Below are 20232 nucleotides of genomic sequence, written 5' to 3' on the forward strand. Positions count from 1 at the left end.
ACTTCTTTGTCACCCAGACTGCAGTGCAATGGCATGATCACAGCTCACTGCAGCCTTCAACTCCTGGCCTCAAGCAATCCTCCCACCTTGGTCTCCCAAAGTGCTGGGATTACAGACATGAGCAGGCAAGCCCAGCCAATATGTAGTTATGTTTTAGAATACAGGGTTTTACCTGTGAATCTGGTCTCTTTGCCCCCAATTACCTTGATCTGCGATACAACACATCATGAGACTAACAAGTCATATGCTCAGAAGACCACTGTTCTAGGCTCCCTGGGGGAATCCATGAGGAGTAGGAATTAGAAGACCAGCTTCTCAGCAGTCGCTTTGCTTTCTTTTTCTTTTTTTCTTGGAGACAGGGTCTTGCTCTGTCACCGAGGCTGGAATGCAGTGATGTGATCATAGCTTATTGTAGCCGTGAACTCCTGGGCTAAAGCCATCCTCCCACCTCAGCCTTCTGAGTAGCTAGGCCTACAGGCATGTGCCACCACAGTTGGCTAATTTTTAATTTCTTTTTTTTGTAGAGACAGGGGTCTTGCTATGTTGCTTAGGCTGTTTTTGAACTTCTGGCCTCAAGTGATTTTCCTGTTTCCGCCATCCTAAGCTCTGGGATTACAAGTGGGAGCCACCATGCCTGGCCCCACATTTCTTTGTAATGCGTGCCTCTGGACAGCTTCAGGTAAATGGATCTCCAAAGCAAGAAAGAACAACTTTATGTTCTCCATTCCAGTGGCTCAAAGCCGTCAACATCAGAACGCTCTCCTTAGTGTCTAACTTGATGCTTCATGACTACTGTTAAAAGCCATCCTTTCTCCTTTCTCATTTTTACATGTTTTCATATGGTGGAATCCATCTCTAATGTTGGTGTTGTGAAAACCTGTTCGTTTTGTGGTTCCAGAAGAAAGAACTGGTATTGTTTCCCTTAATTTTACGTCAACAGACAATGATTGAATGAGTGTGACAGTCCCCATAAGTACCACAGTGTTATGAGCATCACCTTTGAGCCAGAGTGTCTGTGTTCCAATTCTGGCTCTGCTGCTTACTAGGTGTGTGACCTTGAACAACCTATTTAGCATCTCTTGTCCATTGTCCTCTTGTCGATGAAATAGGTTGTAATAGGACCTCTCTCATAGGGCTCTCATAAGGGGTAAATGAGTTAATGCTTGTAAAGTGCTTAGAATAGTGTCTGGCACATAGGTGCTCAATAAATGTTGGCTATTATTATCCTTACTTTGAGAGGAAAGACTAACCACTGTCCTCAAATAACTCAGACTCCAGGGAGGAAAATGGCACTTACCACACAGAGATGTAACTGCTGTCTTGTTTAGGATGACAGGAGGATGTTGGGGGGGTATAGGAACACAGCGAGAGGAAGTTGCAAGAAGGTAGTTTTTTATTTATGACAAGATCTTCCTAAAAATTAATGTTTATTGGCCAGGTGTGGTGGCTAATGCCTGTAATCTCAGCCCTTTGGGAAGCCGAAGCTGGCAGATCGTTTGAGCTCAGGAGTTTGAGACCAGCGTGGGCAACATGGTGAAACCTTGTCTCTACACAAAAATTAGCTGGGTGTGGTGTCACCTGCCTGTGGTCCCAGCTGTTTGGGAGGCTGAGGTGAGAGGATCGCTTGAGCCCAGCAGGAGGTCAAGGCTGCAGTGAGCTGTGATCACACCACTGCACTCCAGCCTGGGCGACAGAGTAAGACCCTATAAGACCCTGTCTCAAAAAAGAAAAAAAGAAGAATTAGCATTTATCAAAATAGAAGCATTTAGGCAAACCCTGGACATTCATACTATCTAGAAGAACAGAGTTTATAAAGAGGTAGTCTATGGGTTGGTTCTCACCTGCAAAGGTGTTTGGTTTGGACTACTATATATATATATATATATATTTTTTTTTTTTTTTTTTTTTTTGAGACGGAGTCTTGCTCTGTTGCCCAGGCTGGAGTGCAGTGGCCCGATCTTGACTCACTGCAACCTCCACCTCCAGGTTCACATGATTCTCCTGCTTCAGCCTCCTGAGTAGCTGGGACTACAGGCACGTGCAACCACGCCCGGCTATTTTTTTTTTTTTTTTGTATTTTTAGTAGAGATGGGGTTTCACCACGTTAGCCAGAATGGTCTCGATCTCCTGACCTCGTGATCTGCTCGCCTTGGCGTCCCAAAGTGCTGGGATTACAGGAGTGAGCCGCTGCACCCGGCTGGTTGGACTGCAACGTATTTTTAAAAAGATTTTAATGATTCGCCAACAGATTAGATTTTTTGCTTTAAAATTCTAGATTTTGGACTTGTTTGTTTTTGCAGAATTTGAAGAGCTGGCCACACTGAACCTACATTATATCAATAATGGAGCTGAGCTGTGGCCACTCTTTGAAGATAGAACTCATTTTTCATGTAGCTGTGTCTTATGCCCTCTTCTAGGGTCTCTTCCCTCTCTTATAGGACTCACCTGGCACCTCTGTGTTTTTAAATTTGTAGCACTGCCTAAGATTTGAACAGTGGCTGGGAGGCTTCATCAAATGACATCATTTCTAGGGTAATCTGATCCAATCTGATCCTTCCTTATTCTGAGAGCCTGGACTTGTGTTCTGGGATAGAGATCTGACCTCTGGCACAGAGCCATTCACTAAACAGTCCCTGTACACCTACTCCTTGCTAAGCCTTGTTATTCATACTAGAAACTCTAGAATACTAAGCTGGGCTTTAAGTGGTTATATATATGTATAGATGCATGCACATAAATACAATGCGTGTGTAAAATATACATAAGAATATCATTTTAAAATGTACAATCCAGTGGTATTAAGCACATTCACAATATTGTACAGCTGTCACCACTATCATTTCCAGAGTCTTCATCCCAAACAAACTCTACCGATTAAACAATAACTCTCCGTTTCCCCTTCCCCTCTGCTCCTGGTAACGCCCATTCTGTTTTTTGTTTCTATGAATTTGCCTGTTCTAGGAACCTCATCTAAGAAGAATCATACAATATTTGTCCTTTCATGTCTGACTTATTTTATTTAGCATGATTTCTTCAAGATTCATCCATGTCCTAGTATATGTCAGAATTTCCTTCCTGTTTCATGCTGACTAATATTTCATTGAATGGATATACCATATTTTAGCTTCTCCATCCATTTCTCCATGAACACTTGAGTTGTTTCCACCGTTTAGCTATTGTGAAAAATGCTGCTAAGAACATGAGTGTACAAGTATTTATTTGAGTCCTGCCTTCAATTATTTGGGGGTGTATATCTCTTGTTATATTTTAGTTCAAATTAAACAATAAATTTCCATCTTTTTTTTTTCTTCTCAAAGCTCTAAAAGGCAATAAAGAGCACCTGTCACTTCCATTTTATAGATGTAGAAACTGAGTAGCAGCTCTGTGAAGGAAACCAGAGCTGGAAGCTAGGTCCTTGGTGCCTGGTCTTTCATACCGGGCTGTAACATCCCTAAGGACAAGGGTTGTGTCTCTTGCTGTCATTGATGCATCTCCAAGAACAAGTGACTAGAATGCAGTTGATATGTTTTGAAAGCATAATGAATGTTTTTTGTGCTTTATGTTCTAACAGAGCCTTCTGAAGAAACTACTGGTGTCTGTATTCCTCTCCTTTTCCACATCTCCTTTCTCTATTTATGAGACACCCCCACCCATGGGACTTGGGCAGACAAGCTGATCCTGAACCATGTCTTCAGTGATAACAACTTCAGGCCTGAGAAAAGTCTCCTTTCAAAGTGCTTCTGTTCACAGTCCCAGGAGTAACGTCTTATTCCCCATCTAGTGTACTGTTTCATTCAGGCTTCACTCCAGAATTCACAGCAATTCAGGGATCACCTGGCTCCTGGCTGGTGTAAGAGATCTATTGGGGGTGCCTCTGGCATGGAGGAGATTGGAGTGTCTTTAGCCAGATTTTGTCCAGAAATGTCTAGTGTACTGCTTGATTGCTGCCCCCCTTATCCCACAGTGCCGTGGTGTAGGGGATTGGGAGCCTCAACCCAAATTCCCTTTTGTTTCAAAATGGAGACAAATGAAATTTTAATGGAGTGGTGAAAAAAATGCTGCCCTTGGTAAGCTGCACTCCTACCTTAGCATCTGGTTTAGAAAATGGGGGCTCTAAAAGGAGTCCCTGTCCTCTTTCCCTTGGAGGAGCCTCGCTTCGGCTCTCAGAGGAGGTAAGGGGTGTGGCTTACATCATCTGGGGTCCTTTATCCACTGCTTTGTGTCTACATAACAACAAAAGCTGTCAATAATGGCACAAAGATGGAACGCAGAAGACACTGCGACTGTCTCATGGGGAGAGTCTGTGTAAGAAAGAAGGCAAGTGGTGGTGAGAAACACACCCAAGGCATCCATCTCATTCTGCCCCCAGAGCAGTCTGGCTTGTGGTTCAGCTTCACCAGGAAAATGTCTTTGACTCTGGTTTAGGAAGGAAGCGCTGAGACAAAAGGTTTGAGGGTGGTGAGGTGGGGTGGAGGTGAGTGTATGCAGGTCTGGCAAAAATAGAGAACTAAATCCATCTATCTATAGCCCGATTGAAGGCAAACAACCATCCCTCTCTCCTCTGAAAGTGAGCAGGGGAAGAGGACGAGAGAGGCAGAGCGCAGGAGGTGGCTTCCCGCGGGCAGCAGAGGGTTAACCCCTCAGGCACCCAAGGACGTCAGAGCTGGTTCTTGTCTGTGGCTTGGATTGAGAGCTTTTATCCCTTGTTATTTTTCCTGATGTCTTTGCCTTTTATTGTGTTTGGATTTCAGGATTTGGCTTGTTCTTTTTAATGTTTAATATATTTAGAGGGGAGAAAAAAAATCCATCCTAGTGAAAGCACAGGAAACCAAGCAGGCCTGAAGGTGGGGTGTTGGGAAGGGGACCTGGGCATCCCTTGTTCAGCTGAAGAGCAGGGCAGCCACCCTTACCTGGCCCCCTCCCATCCTACATTCTCCTGAGCCCTGAACACTGCAGCCTGGGCAATGGGACTTCCTGCTTTGGAGACCTGTTCTCACCCACTAGTCTGTGATGGGGACCATCACCCATGGGTGCTCCTCTAAGATACACAGTTCTCCTGTACAGTAGTCTGAGCATCTGCTGGGCAGGGAGGCAAGGAGATCCCAGTCCCTGCACCCCTCCCTCCACTGCTGACCCACTGGGGAAGGGTATGAAGGAGGAGGACACAGTCTCTCTGAAAGTGAGAAAAAGGACGTGGAGCTGCTGCTGAGGAAGGCAGAGGAGATCGAGTTTGAGAAATGAGGGAAGAAATAATATGGGGTATTCAGCAACAATTTAGAACTTCTTAGCTGTGTATAAGATATTTATAACAGGAAATTATATATATTAGAACTTGGAGAGAGAGGGCACATTCAATCTATGGCCATATGGGTCAGAATGTTCCATAGCCAGTAGGCTCTGCATCAGAGTGGTTGGTTTGAAGCAAAAAGCACTGAGCACTAAGGTCATGTGAGAGAAAGGTGAGGCGGTGCCTGCATATGGTATCAGGGGGCCAGGTAAATGAGATGGAGATGAGGAGACAGAGCTAGTTGAACCCCAGAATTCCAGAGATGGAGAAATGCATGAGGGTATCTATTCCTGCATGAGGGGGCCTGCTCCTCAGAGCAAGAGCAAGAATTGTGTGGGCCTACTTCCCTGAGAGGCAGGATCCCGTGGGATTGCATAGTTTGGGCCCTAGGGAGATGCCTGGGGAATGGAGAGTATTTACCTCCCAATGGAACCTTGTAACTAGGAAGCCCTGGGAAACTGCAGGAATTGCAGGGGGTGAGTTGGGGCTCAAAGGCAAGACCAAATAGCATTTACTTCCTACTCTTGTATGGAGTAACTATGACAGAGAAAGCAAACCACTGGGAATGGTCAGCTAGTGTTAAAGGTCAGAGCCAGTACACTTAGAAAAACCTGAAGACTCACCAAAAAATTGTTAGAACAAATAAATTCAGTAAAGTTACAAGATACAAATCAACCTACAAAAATCAGTGGCATTTCTATATGCCAACAGTGAACAATCTGAAAAAGATATAAGGTAATTCCATTTACAACAGCTACAAATAAAATAAAATATCTAGGAATAAAATTAACCAGAGAAGTGAAAGATCTCTACAATGAAAACTATAAAACATTGATGAAATAAATTGAATAGGACACACAAAAAACAAAAGATATTCCATATTCATGAACTGGAAGAATCAATATTGTTAAAATATCTATATTACCCAAAGCAACCTAAAGATTCATTGCAATCCTATCAAAATATCAATGACATTCTTCAAATAAATAGAAAAAATAATCCTAAAATGTGTATGGAACAACAAAAGACCTGGAATAGCCAAAGCCATCTTGAGCAAAAAGAACAAAACTGGAGGAATCATGTTACCTGACTTCAAATTATACTACAAAGCTAAAGTAATCAAAACAGCATGGTACTGGCATAAAAACAGGCACATAGGGCTGGATGTGGTAGCGCACACCTGTAATCCCAGCACTTTGGGAGGCCAATGCAGGCAGATCACTGGCAGCCAGAATTTCAAGACCAGCCTGGCCAACATGGTGGAACTCTGTCTGTACTAAAAATCCAAAAAAAATTACCTGGATGTGGTGGTGCATGCCTGTAATCCCAGTTACTTGGGAGGTTGAGGCAGGAGAATGGCTTGAACCTGGGAGGGGGAGGCTGCAGTGATCCGAGATTGTGCCACTGCACTCCAGCCTGAGCAACAGAGCAAGACTCTGTCTCAACAAAACAAAACAAAAACAACCATACACATGGAACAATGGAACAGAATAGATAACCCAAAAATAATTCTATACATTTACTATCAACTCATTTTTGACAAAGGTACCAAGAACATACATTGAGGGAAAGACAATCTCTTTAATAAATAGTGCTGGGAAAACTGGAGATCCACATTCAGAAGAAAGAAACTAGACCCCTAGCTTCCACTATAACATTCACATCAAAATGGATTAAAGACTTAAATATAAGACCTGAAACTGTGAAACTACTAGAAGAAAACATTGGGGAAACACTCCAGAACATTGGTCTTGGCAAAGATTTCTTGAGTAAGAAAGCACAGGTAAGTGAAACAAAGATGGACAAATGAGATCACATCAAGCTAAAAAGCTTCTACACAGCAATGGAAACAATCAACGGCAACAATCAACAATCAGCAAAGGAGACAAACCACAGAATGGGAGAAAATATTTGCAAAATACCCATCTGACAAGGGATTAATAACCAGAATATATAAGGACCTCAAACAACTCAGTAGGAAAAAAACAAATAATCCAATTTTAAAAATAGACAAAAGTTTTGAATCGATATTTCTCAAAAAAAGACATACAGATGGCCAACAGATATATGAAAACAATGCTCAAAATCACTAATCATTAGGGAATTACAAACCAAAACTACAATGAGATATATATCATTTCACCCCAGTTAAAATGGCTTTTAACCAAAAGACAGGCAATAATGAATGTTGGTGAGGATGTAGAGGAAGGGAAATCCTTGTACACTGTTGGTTGGAATGTAAATTAGTACAGCCACTATGGAGAACAGTATGGAGTTTCCTCAAAAAGCTAAAAATAGAGCTACCATATGAACCAGCAATTCAATTGCTGGGCACATCTCCAAAAGATAGGAAATCAGTATATGGAAGAGATATCTGCATTCCTGTGTTTATTGCAGCCACTATTCACAATAGCTATTGTGACATGGAAGCAACCTAAGTGTCCATCAACAGATGAATGGATAAAGAAAATGGGGAACATATAAACATTGAAATAGTACTCAGCCATAAAAGGAATGAAATCCTGTCATTTGCAACAACGGGGATGGAACTGGAACACGTTAAGTGAGAAGCCAGGCACAGAAAAACAAATATCACATGTTCTCACTCATATGTGGGAGATAAAAAAAAAAAAAAAATTGAACTCATGGAGATGGAGAGTGGAATGATGGCTGCCCAGAGGCTGCGAAGGGTAGTAGGGAATAGATGATAAAGTGGAGATGGCTTATGGGTACAAAAATACAGTTAGATAGAATGAATACAATCTAGTATTTGGAAGCACCATAGGATAATTAAAGTCAACAATAATTTATTATGTTTTAAAAATTATCTAACAGAGTGGAATTGGAATGTTCCTAACACAAAGAAGTAATAAGGGCTTGGGGTGATGAATACCCCATTTACCCTAATTTCATCATTAAATGTTGTATGCCTGTATCACGTGCACCCCATAAATATATATAACTATTTTGTACTCACAATAATTTTTAAAAAATCAGAGCTGGGTCTTCTGAACAAAGACTTCCATGATAACAAATGAACTTTCTACCAGGAAAAGAGTACATCCTGAGGGGGAAGTAGGGATAGTTCATGGTTACCAAAAAAACTAGAAAGAATGAATAAGACCTACTATTTGATAGCACAATAGGGTGACTGCAGTCAATAATAACTTAATTGTATATTTTTAAATAACTCAAAGAATGTAATTGGATTGTTTGTAACTCAAAGGAAAAATGTTTGAGGGGATGGATACCCCATTCTCCATGATGTGCTTATTTCACATTACATCCCTGTATCAAAACATCTCATGAACCCTATTAATAAATACACCTAGTATGTAACCAGAAAATAAAAATAAAAAGAAGAATAATAATAAATATTTTTAAAAAGAGTACATCTGAAGGGGAACATGACAATGATGTTTGGAAGGAAAATCTTTCACCTGATCAATGTAACTAAAAACTGAAATTTGAGAGAAAGCGGGAAGGATGAATACTTATCTTCTGTGATAATTGGATATTGTTGAAAACAAGCCTGGCATCCCAGAAAATTAGAAACAGCAACGTTCCCAATTAATAACAATATTTCTGCGGTCTTAGTGTGGGGCTGGACACCTTTACTTTCTCCTCTGGATCTCTGGGCCATCTACTCACGGGGTCTGCCCCAGACCCTGGAGGCTAATTTTTATGGATCCATCAAAGGGCTCTCAGGCCTTCTGGCTTCAGTGAGGTTCAACCAATCAGAGTCAACCAGCAGGAGACTGGAAAGTGGGAGGAGAGTGAAGTCAGAATATTTATTTTCTGGCTCCCTCCCAGCTGGGTCTCCTTATGCTGGCTGCATCCCTCTTCTGAGACCACAGCTCCTGTCGTGCTCGGCTCTGCTGTGGCAACTCTTCTCAGTCTGGTGTCTACCCCTCTTCTTCCACCTTTGGTGTCGGCATAGTAACAGATACCACTGTTGCTAGCTCCATCCCTTGCTGGTTTCCCTTAACCCTGACCACACAACTTAACCAGTTCCTTTATTAAACTCTCTGCAATTACCCATCTGAGAGTGCTGTCTGCTTCCCCCGGACCCTGACCGATACAATAATCTAATAAATGATATAAAGTTGAAATTGTAACATGAGGCTGGTAGGAGTGCAAAGTCTTCACCAAGACTTGGTTGGATGAGACTTTTGACAAGAATTCTATGGTGGTAGGAATTCCCTTCATGCAAATAAATTGGTGTCATTGCAGTGGGCCAAAAAGTAAAACTCAGTTCATTCATTTATTTAAATAAATATTTATTGAGTCTCTGCTATATGCCACGCACACTACAGTAGGGACTGGGGAATCACTGGGGGGCAAAACGGAAAAGGCTTCAACCCTTATGGTATTTTCAGTCTGGTGAGAGAGAAAAGCATTAATCACATGATCATGAATATAAATATATATGTAGAAACTATGACAAATCCTTGGTGAGATAACAAGTTTCTCTGAGAGCATCTAATAAGAGGCTAACAAAGGGTCAGAGAAAGCTGCTTTGACAAACTGTCAGTTGAGCTTAGCCAGGCAGAGGGCAGGGGAGGCAGAGCAAAGATCTTGTAAGCAGAGGGATGAGCACATCCAAATTCTGAGGCTGGGAGGGTCTTACAGCATCCAGTGAATCTAAGAAAGGCTTCTACAAGTTGAAATTTGGTTTTAAGTGCAATAGGGAGGCATTGCTGAATTTTGAGCAGGAGAATAGCATGATTTAATGTAACGAAAGTTGGTGGAGGCACCATGGGGCATACTGGTGGGGAAGAAAAGAGAAACAAGGGATGTTGCTCTGGGAGGTCCCAACTCCTGGCCTGGCTTCCAGTGTTGTGCTGCTGTCCTTTCCATAAAATCTTGAATCTAGCTGAGGGACAAGAGGCCACCTGGGCTCATTGGCACAGCCATTGGGTGCCCTGTTCTGTCATAAACATTGTAGTGGATTTAATTATTGGCCTGATATGCTTTTTCAGAAAGACGAGAAAGCAGGAGGGGACCTGTTACTTGGGACCCAACTCTGATGAACAAGGGAGAAACTGGTGAAGTGGAAGTATCTGGAAGAAAAGGGGAAGTTCTAGGGAGAAAGGGACTTATGAGCTTGTGGTGCATTTGCGCATGCGTGTTTGTGCATGTGTGCATGTGGTGTGTGTGTGTGAGAGAGAGAGAAAGAGAAGTAGAAAGAGACAGATGCAGAGAGAGAAACAGAGAGATATGCTAGAAAAGCAAAGCTTGCAGAGTTCAGAAAGAAAATAGGAGTTACTAATTTCTGGCTAGTGATTCAAAGAAAGAAAGTGACTTCCAGGCACAGGAATCATTACTGTATGAGTTTGCTAGGGCTGTCATAACAAGGTGCCAAAAACTGGGTGTCTTAAACAATATACAGTTATTGACTCACAGTTCTGGAACCTGCAAGTCTGAAATCAAGCTGTAGGCAGGGTTGGCTCTTTCTGAGGGCTAGCAGGGCAGGGTCTGTTGAACTCATCTCTCCTTGGTGTATAGGTGGCTGCCTTCTTGCCTTCTCGCTGCCTTCTCGCTGTGTCTCCCTGTTGTCTTGCCTCTATGCATGGGCTTGTGGGCACATGCATGTCTGTCTCTGTGTCTACATTTTCCTTTTTTTTTGAAAACTAAGGACACTAATCATATTGGATTAGGGCCCATCCTAATGGTTTCACTTTAACTTGATTACCTCTGCAAAAATCCTAGTTCCAAATAAGATCACATTCTGAGTGAGGTCCTGGGGGCTAGGACTTGAACTTATCTGTTTTTAGGAGGTACAATCTCACCCATAACAGCTAGCAAATGAAATCCAAGTAGAACTTAACCTATTCCTCCATCAAACGCGCACCAAGTGCCTATTCTGTACCAGGCACACTGTAAGTGTGGTTTTGGCCCTGAAGGAACACTGGACTTGTGGTAGAATACTGATATGCAAAAGCACGTAATGCAGGTTAACAAGTGCTATGATAAGTCTTTCTACCTCTATGACACAGTAATATATGAAAGCTTAATGTAAAATTAGAGCTAAGTTCAAGTATACAAAACAGTGGTGGCACAAAGAAAGGGTGGTCAGCTCTACTCAAGGGAGTCATGTACTGAATCTCCAAGATGACAAAGGAGCAACCCAGGCAAAGAAATGGAAGAGAGTTCCATCAGGAGGAAAATCCATGGAGTGGGCGAATGTGTCATGTTCTTGTGGGTAAAGGTAGAACTTCAGGGTCAGTGCAGAGAGATGAGGTAAGAGAAGCCAGATCACGAAGCACCTTGTGTTTGGGACTAGGAATGTGAACTTTATCCTGGAAGCCTTGCCAGATGTGTATGGGGGTGGGTAGTGTAGATCATCTAGGTAGCAGGATTGAAGGAAGGGAGTGATGTGATCAGATTTGACTTCTGTGTGGAGAATGGATTGAGGGGGTTGCGAAGGGACTTAGAGAAGCTAGTGAGTGGGCAGAAGCAGAGTACAGAGAGAGAACAGAGGGTTGGACCAGGACAGTAGGGACAGAGAATAGAGAAACTATTGGAGAGTATTAGTGATATAACTGAAATCTGTTAGTGACAATGTAGTTATGAAGGACAAGGAAACGGGAAACTTAGGATGACTCCTGGCTATCTGGTTTGAGGGCCTGTGTGGACAGTGGTGCCATTCACAAGAAAAGTGCTTATGGAGGAAGAGTAGATATTGGGGAAGAGGAATTCTGATGTGGACATGTTGAGATTGAGATGTCTGTGGGAGATCTAGGTAGAAACACATGTCAAAAGTTATTAGGCTTAGAGAGTTGTTAGATATACAGTCTGAAAGTCAGGGCAGAGATGTGTACCTGGGAGTTGTCAGTAGTTGAAGTCATGGAGTTGGATGAGGTTGCCTAGGGTGAACCATTAGAGTGGAAAAACCATGTAGGGCTCAGGAAGAAAGCCTTGAGGAAAAGTGCATTCCTTGAGGAAAAGTTCAAGTGGGATAAGGAGCCTCCAAAGGATATAGAGTAGGGTGTCCCATCTTTTGACTTTGTGGGCCATATTGGAAGAAGAATAATCGTCTCAGTTCACACATAAAATACACTAACACTAGTGATAGCTGATGACCTAAAAAAAAAAAAAAAACCCAAAATCTCATAATGTTTTAAGAAATGTTCTGGGACGCATTCAAAGCCGTCCTGGGCTGCATGCAGCCCATAGGCTATGGCTTGGACAGAGACCAACCAGATGATTCTGGAGAATGGCTTGGGGAATGTGTTGTCATGATGGTTTTGGAGGAGAGAGGCAATGCTGTCCAGCGATCCAGAGAGATCAGGTAAGGAAAGAGATGAAAAGAATCCTTTGGATTTGGCCATAAGGTGGTCATTGGTTACTTCACTGAGGTCAATTTCAGTGGAAGGAGGGCAACAAAGATTAAATTGCAAGGACAGAGGAGTGAATGGACGGGGAGGAAGTGGAGATGGATAGTATAGATGATTCTCGTAGAAAGGTTGGCAGTGACCCTAGCTAGAGGGAAGCAAGAGATTTAGAGTTTTTTTTGCTTTTGTTTTTGTTTTTCATGAGAAAGGCTTGGTGGTGTTCTATAAATGGATGAACAGAATAACTAGAGTGAGAAGTTCAAGAAACGGGAAAAGGGGAAGATTTGTGGAGATGGAAAAAGATGGGATCCACAGCAGAGATGGATGAGTTACTCTTGTAAGAAACAGTTGGATGGGTTACTCTTGTAGGAAAGATATAGAAGAGGAGGTGGGGGTGAGTCCAGAGACCTTACATGGATAGGCAGAAAGTTGAGAAGTTTCTAAATAATCTTGTCTATGTTTTGCCCATAAAATGCAAGTAGTGAGTTCATCTCTGGGAAGTAAGATGAGAAATGGTTGGATAGTAGAGAAGAAAATTGATGGGGAGGAAGAAAACTTGAAAGGGAGATATATTAGAGTTCAGTTGCAAATAAGAGTCCATTCTAGCTATTATATGCAGAAGAGGACTTAATACAGTGAATTGGGTGCTTACAAAATCATTAGAAGAGCTAGAGGGCCAAACTCTAAACTGAGACTCTAGGAATGAATCCAGAACATCTCATCCCTGATCCCCCAGAGGAGCTGCTGCCTCTACGACAGTCAAGACACTGAAGAGTCTGGAAGTCACTACTGCAACTGTTGAATCTGGGAACATTCTCATGAGCTGTGTTATGGGAATCAGGAAGCTGTGACTGCAACTTTTGGATACAGAGGGAGGGTTTCAAATTCAAGTCTCTCCAGGTGTTTCTCATTGGCAGACCTAAGTAACAATTTAAACTCTATCTGCAAAGAACTCTGGGAAGTTTTTAGATTTTTGAATCTCTGCAGTATAAGAATACACAGTTTTATTTCCATACTTAAATTCTAATAAAGCAACAACACCAGTAGCAACATGCTCCTACTTAATGTAACTATCCTTTGTTACAAACATCCTCCCTTCCATGCAAGCATGTGTTCATCCATTCATTAATAGTAGGTGCCAGAAGGGGTGTTTATATGGATAGTAAATAGACAAGATCTGGAATAGCAGCAACCATTGAAATTACCATCGAATTATTCTTACATAATCTTCCATCATTCTCCAAGTTCAAGATACATCTGCACAAGCCAAAGAGGTAAGTTAAATAAGAATATGATAGGTATCACTAGGGATTTTCTGGTAAACTGGCTCTTAGAAAAGGAAAAAAAATATACCCTGACGTGTAGTACTGTTTGCCAATTGCCATGGTATAAATACTCCCACCATGGCTGATGCCGAACTACCAACATGACATCACTGAAAATGAAGTTGTGAGGCAGTGTTAAAAATCTCGTGGTAACTATTCTCATGAATAAGCGATAACAACGACAAAAATTCTCATGAGCCTGTACTAGCTGATTCCAGCCTACTGATGGGTCACCAACCTTGCATTTTTCAAGTCTTCTGTAGTGGCACTAATCTCTGTTATTCTCCTAGAAATGTGACATTGGTTTTGATTTACTGCTTTGTTGGGAAGAAGATTCACTAGGAGTTTTCGCTTGGTCCTTCCTATCTTGACAGTCTTTAATCAATAGGTCAGGAAGTCAGTATGGAGAACCTGCCTATTGCTGAGTATATATATTCCAACTCTACATTCAGGACCTGGAGAGATAACTACAGATGGGTATGAATCTATTTGGCCCACTGTGAAATGGTTTGGGCCAAAATGCCATTTGTTTCCTGACTCCCATTAATTCCCACTCATCCCATGAGCAGGGACTAGCATCAGCTCAAAGCCAGTAATAAGCCCTGAAAAGTGTGGTATTTCTCTTTTCTCAGTGCAAAGTCACTCTCCTAAATGACCACAGTTCCCTTGGGGGAAAATTGGGAGGAAGATTTACAATATAAATTTGCACTGTCATATGCTACAGAGTACACAGTATTTCTAGTCACCTGATTTTAGTGTGGGAATTTAGTGAAAAGTTATGACCCCCTGATTCTACAATCAAATAGGACCTTAATGCCTACCCTGTATATTTTAGTCCTTGGTCTCCACGGTCAATTAGCCAACAGCACAGTTCTCTGTGTGTCAGTCTATTCTGACTACTGCTCTGGCCCTGCTGCCTTGAATGTCCACTTCACTTGTGGTCTCTGCGTGTTACTACGCAGTCAATGCCGGGATCTCATTATCCCCACTAAGCTTCAGGAACACATGCAATGGCAGTATTTCCATCATCCCCAGCATATATGCTATTTTGCAACTTAGCACCTTTGAAGGAGGCTGGTACTCTCCTCATCAAAGTATTTGTCTCTGTCTAGATAAAGGGGGAGTCCTCTGGTCTCTCCCAGGAAATATACAGATGTAACTTGTTTTGTTGTGCTTTGCTTTATTTCACTTTGCAGACACTGTGCTTCTACAAATGGAATGTTTGTGTCAACCCTGTGTCGAGTAAGTCTGTCAGCAACATTTTTCCAACAGCGTGTGCTCACTTCATGTCGCTGTGAGACATTTTGGTAATTCTCCCAATATTTCAAACTTTTCATTATTATTATGTCTGTTATGGTGATCTGTGATCAGTGAGCTTTCATAGTACTGTTGTAATTGTTTTGGGGCACCATGAACTGTGCCCATATAAGATGAAGAACTTATTCAATAAGTGTTGTGTGTGTTCTGATTGCTTCATCAATTGGCCATATCTCTCCCTCTCTTCTGGTCTCCATATTCCCTATTCCCTATTCCCTGAGACACAACACAATTGAAATTTGGCCAGGTAATAAACCTACAATGGCCTCTAAGTATTCAAGTGAAGAACACTTGCATATCTCTTCCTTTAAATCAAAAGCTAGAAATAATTAAGCTTAGTGAGGAAGGCATGTTGAAGCCAAGATAGGCCAAAAGCCAGGCTTCTTGTACCAGTTAGCTGAGTTGTGAATGTAAAGGAAAAGCTTTTGAAGGAAATTTAAAGTTCTACTCCAGTTAACACACAAACGATGGGAAAGTGAAACAGCCTCATTGCTGACATGGAGAAAGTTCTAGTGGCCTGCATAGACAATCAACCCAGCCACACAATTCCCTTAAGGCAAAACCTAATCCAGAGCAAGGCTCTCACTCTCTTCAACTGTCTGAAGGCAGAGAGAGGTGAGGAAGTTGCAGAAGAAATGTTGGAAGCTAGCAGTGGTTGGTTCATGAGGTTTAAGGAAAAAAGCTGTCTTCATAACATAAAAGTGAAGGGTTCGACAGCGAGTGATGATGCCAAACTGCAGAAGCTCTGAAGCTCTGAAGCCAGGCATTGACTCCTTCTCTCTAGCTGTGAAACCCTGACATGGTTTGGATTTGTGTCCCTGCCCAAATCTCATGTCAAATTTTAATCCCCATTGTTGGAGGAGGGACCTGGTGGAAGGTGATTGGATCATGGGGATGGTTTAGAAACTGCAGCAGGCTATCCAGAAGATCTAGCTAAGATCATGCATGAAAGTGGCTACACTAAACAACAGATTTTCAATGGGGATGAAGCAGCCTTCTATTAGAAGAAGATGCTATCTAGAGGCTTGTGTTAATCCATTCTGGCACTGCTATAAAGACATATCTAAAACTGGATAATTTGTGAAGAAAATAAATTTGACTCATCGTCCCACAGACTGTGCAGGAAGCATGACTGAGGAAGCTTCAGGAAACTTAAAATCATGGCGGAAGGCAAAGAGGAAGCAGGCAAAACTTAAATGGTGGGAGCAAGAGGAAGAGAGAAAAGGGGGAGGTGCTACACACTCTAGACAAGCAGATCTCTGGAGAATTCTGTCATGAGACAGCACTAGGGGGACAGTGCTAAACCATCAGAAACCATCCTGGACTATTATGGAGTCCAGGTTTCAGCTTATCTACTAAAGTAACAATAGAACTTGTATTACATTATTGAGTGTGTACGTCAGCTCCAGCATCTCTGGTAAGCAAACCATACTGATAAATTTAGCCAGAATTAAAATTATGCTCTTCTCTCCCTACCCAAGCATGGTTAGGACATATTCCTATGCCTATTCTCCAGGTTTTTAATTGGGATATAAATTTGCATGTTTTGTCATGTAAGCATTGCCTGGGTACAACTTTACAATTGGCTCCCTGTGCACAGAGATTGTTTCTAGTCATGGGTCTGGAGGATGTGTGAAGCAGTGGGGGTGGAGAATAGTCATAGAGTCTTCCACCAGGAAGCAGGACCATCCTCATCAGGTAAGATAAGAGGAATTGTTTCTACTGGTAAGAGAGCTTGGTAGAGTTAAGGGTTAAGGGTCTTCAAAATTAACTGAGTTCCCCTAAATGTCACCATTCTAATCTTTTGGAATGGTCTTTCCTAATCATTGCCCTAATTTTCACATATGAAATCTGGTGAGACTATGAATTCAATCTATGTTGTAAATCGGCAACCTATAAGATAAGAATCTGTGTCTAATTTTCAGCTACATCAATTTAATAGCTCTAAGAGATAAGATATTTTTTGGGGACAACCATAAAATGTTCTTTTAGGACAATTATAGGAAACTCCTGCATCTCTGGCTGTATTTTGAGCCATGAATTTAGAACCCTGAGCTTTTTATTATATTACTTTAGACTCTCCTGGATGGTTAGAAGCAGCTACGCTACCTCATAGACCTCATATTCTTCATGACTATTGAACTCTGCTATGGCCTTTGCCATTTGATCTGCCAAAGCCATTTCTCTCTTTTTTAAAATTTAATTACTTTTTATTGAAAACTGCACTGAACACTAAATGTCTGCCTTTACAATAAAGAAATACAGTAATGGTAACTCACACTAAAACAAAACATACTCCTGTTAGCCATTATTTTTCTGTTTGGGACAATTTTAAAGTTTTTCTTTTGTCACAAAAACAGAATTGTACCTGCACAAAGGCTCCAAATAGGCCATCTTTTTAAACAGGCAATGATTCACAAAAGATTATGAATAGAACATGTAACTAGTTGAAACAAATCTCATAGGATTTGTTAAAATAAGTCACATCTAATACATCTGAAGTGTTCTCGTATAACATATCACATGAAGAAAAGAATACTTTATCAAAGTTGAAAAAAGTGGGTTTGTTCATTATTCTTCTTGAACTCTTTTAGTTCAAGACTTTCCACTCAATAAAATAGCAGAGGATCTGAAACTGAGAAAACACATTTGAGTACAAATAGCTTGTGAAACTTAATATTTGTTTTTCATCATCAGAGGGTTTTACTAAACTTACGACCAACTTGCCTGCTCAGTATGCAGTTCAGATGTGAGAGATTTTTCTCTCTACAGGAGCCTGTACTGTCTTCAGTCCTACGCATGCAGGAGCGTACCACAGGCAAAGAGCTTTCTCCCCACTTTGTAGTAATGTGATCTTCCTATTAGCAAGAAGAGGTAACCAGCCCCTGTAGAATGAAAGAACTAGAGTCACAGGATGAGGATTTCCTCTTAATATTTTTTATTTTGATGTTTGAACTCCTGATGCAACATTCTAGAGCAGGGTGTTCAGGACCTGCTCTACCCAAGGGACTGATAAAGGAAAACGCTCTACTTATTCTTTGTGATTTGATGCATAGATGAAAAATTTAACACACAATAACAGAAGTTGATCGTTAATAAATCACATCCTCATCTTTCAGCGCTTCTGTAATCAGAAGACATCTTCAGCTTTCCAGCTCTTGCAGTTTTAACACTGCAACATCAACGATGCATATGTCCAGAATCAGTTAAAAAGACCATCAGATTCTTTTTCTCTTCGTTCATCTATGTTTCACTGTCTCTTGGTCCCATATGCATCTGAATGATTACTTTTCAGCATTGTCTGCTATTCCTCCTTGGGGTGCTCTCGATTGTCCCCGTGTTTTGTGGGCTGGTTGGGAGAGGGCGCTTGGGAAGGATGTGCCACTGTTGGGAGGTTGTGAATCACTGGGATGCCTCCAGGGATGATCCCTTTCATGGCTGCAGGAAGTCCGCCTGGAGCCACACTCAGGATGCCTGGCGGATATCTGTATGTGGCACCATTTAGCTCAGGATGAATTGTTTGCCGGTCTACTGACCAAGGAGCTGATGTGACAAAGAATTCCTTGTTCACACAGTTTCTTAAGCTTTCTGGGATGCGAACTTTGATGGCTTGGTGGATCTCAGTGGCAGCCGCCTCCCTCATCTCCAGCGACGCCTGCTCGTTATACCAGGCAGTGTGAGGAATGCAGATGAGATTTGGGGCATCTTTCAATGGACCCTGAACAAAGTTGTCCCTCCTATCCTGCCCTCCTTGAGGGTCTGTGCTAAGGCTTTCTCGCCCACCAGGCCACCACGGGCTGCGTTCACAAGGAATGCTCCCTGCCTCATCTGCTTTATAGTAAAGTCGTTGATGAGGTGGTGGTTCTGTTCATTGAGATTGTAGTGCAAGGAGACGCAGTCACTCTGACACAGCAATTCCTGCAGGGTGTAGACCCTCTGAATGCCCAGGGACCATTCTATCTCATCCTGCAAGTGGGGGTCATACAATATGACTCTGAATCCAAAGGCCTTGGCTTGAACTGCTACCGCCTGCCCCGTGCAACCAAAGCTCATGAGACCCACAGCGTCTAACCACGGATGCGGACCGCTCCTGAGGCCACGTCGTGGATCTGCTCCATGCTTTGAACTCACGTGCCTTCCCGCAGTGCCTGGCACACCCACGTGTTCCTCCGGTACAGATTGAGGATGTGGCAGACGGTGGAGTCGGCCTTCTCTTCCACGGCTCTGGACGAGATGTTGCACACAGCAATTCCAAGCTCGCCGCAGTCTTGATGTCCACATTGTCTTTGCCACTGCCTATCCGCACAATGACTCTCAGGGCCTTGAACTTTTCCAGTCCTCCCTGGTGAGGGTGATGGTGTGGTACATCATGGTGCCCACAGCTTCATTTAAATCTGTCTCGTGGATTTCCTGTGAGGACTGCGCGTCACAGAAGGCCATGGTGGCCAGGTTCTTAGGCCGCGGTGCAATCTCCGCCACGCAGCAGCACCACCAGGGGTGGGAGTGCCGGGGTCCATTCATGATACCTTCACAAATTCTGTCCAATCGCTGTCTCTTGACTTTGTGCTTATCCACAAGTGCCATTCTTTATGGAACTTTGCAATTATTAGATCAAAAGGCAAAGCAGTCCTCTGAGAACTTATGGGAACTCGCAGGAGTCTGAGTGCATGATACCACTATGAATCCATTCGCTTGCAATGCAGTCTGCATCGCGCAGTCAGTCAACGAACCTCACCACTACCCCAGGTCTGGAGTGCCGTAGTCCACAATACCAGGGGGTAGAGGCAGCTCCGGCCCGGGGGAGCCAGGTTCCTGCCCCTGCTCTGAGCCTGGGAAGCAAGCTGGGGGCCCACCCAGGGGGTCCGTGTGGTCTTGAGGCTCCTCCCCTGCTGGGGGCCCCACGGACCGGAGAGGTGCTGGGCACCCGCTGGCGTGAAGCGGCATCTGGCTGGACCTGCCACTCCAG

At 42.7% G+C, this 20232-nt stretch overlaps 1 pseudogene; it reads right to left on the reverse strand.

Moving 5' to 3' along the window:
* Positions 1–18570: 18570 nt before the first annotated feature.
* On the reverse strand, positions 18571–19850 carry LOC102140548 (C-terminal-binding protein 2 pseudogene; annotated as a pseudogene).
* Between the last annotated feature and the right edge of the window lie 382 nt (positions 19851–20232).

The sequence above is a fragment of the Macaca fascicularis genome, chromosome 14 (assembly GCF_037993035.2).
Source record: "Macaca fascicularis isolate 582-1 chromosome 14, T2T-MFA8v1.1".
NCBI lineage: Eukaryota > Metazoa > Chordata > Mammalia > Primates > Cercopithecidae > Macaca > Macaca fascicularis.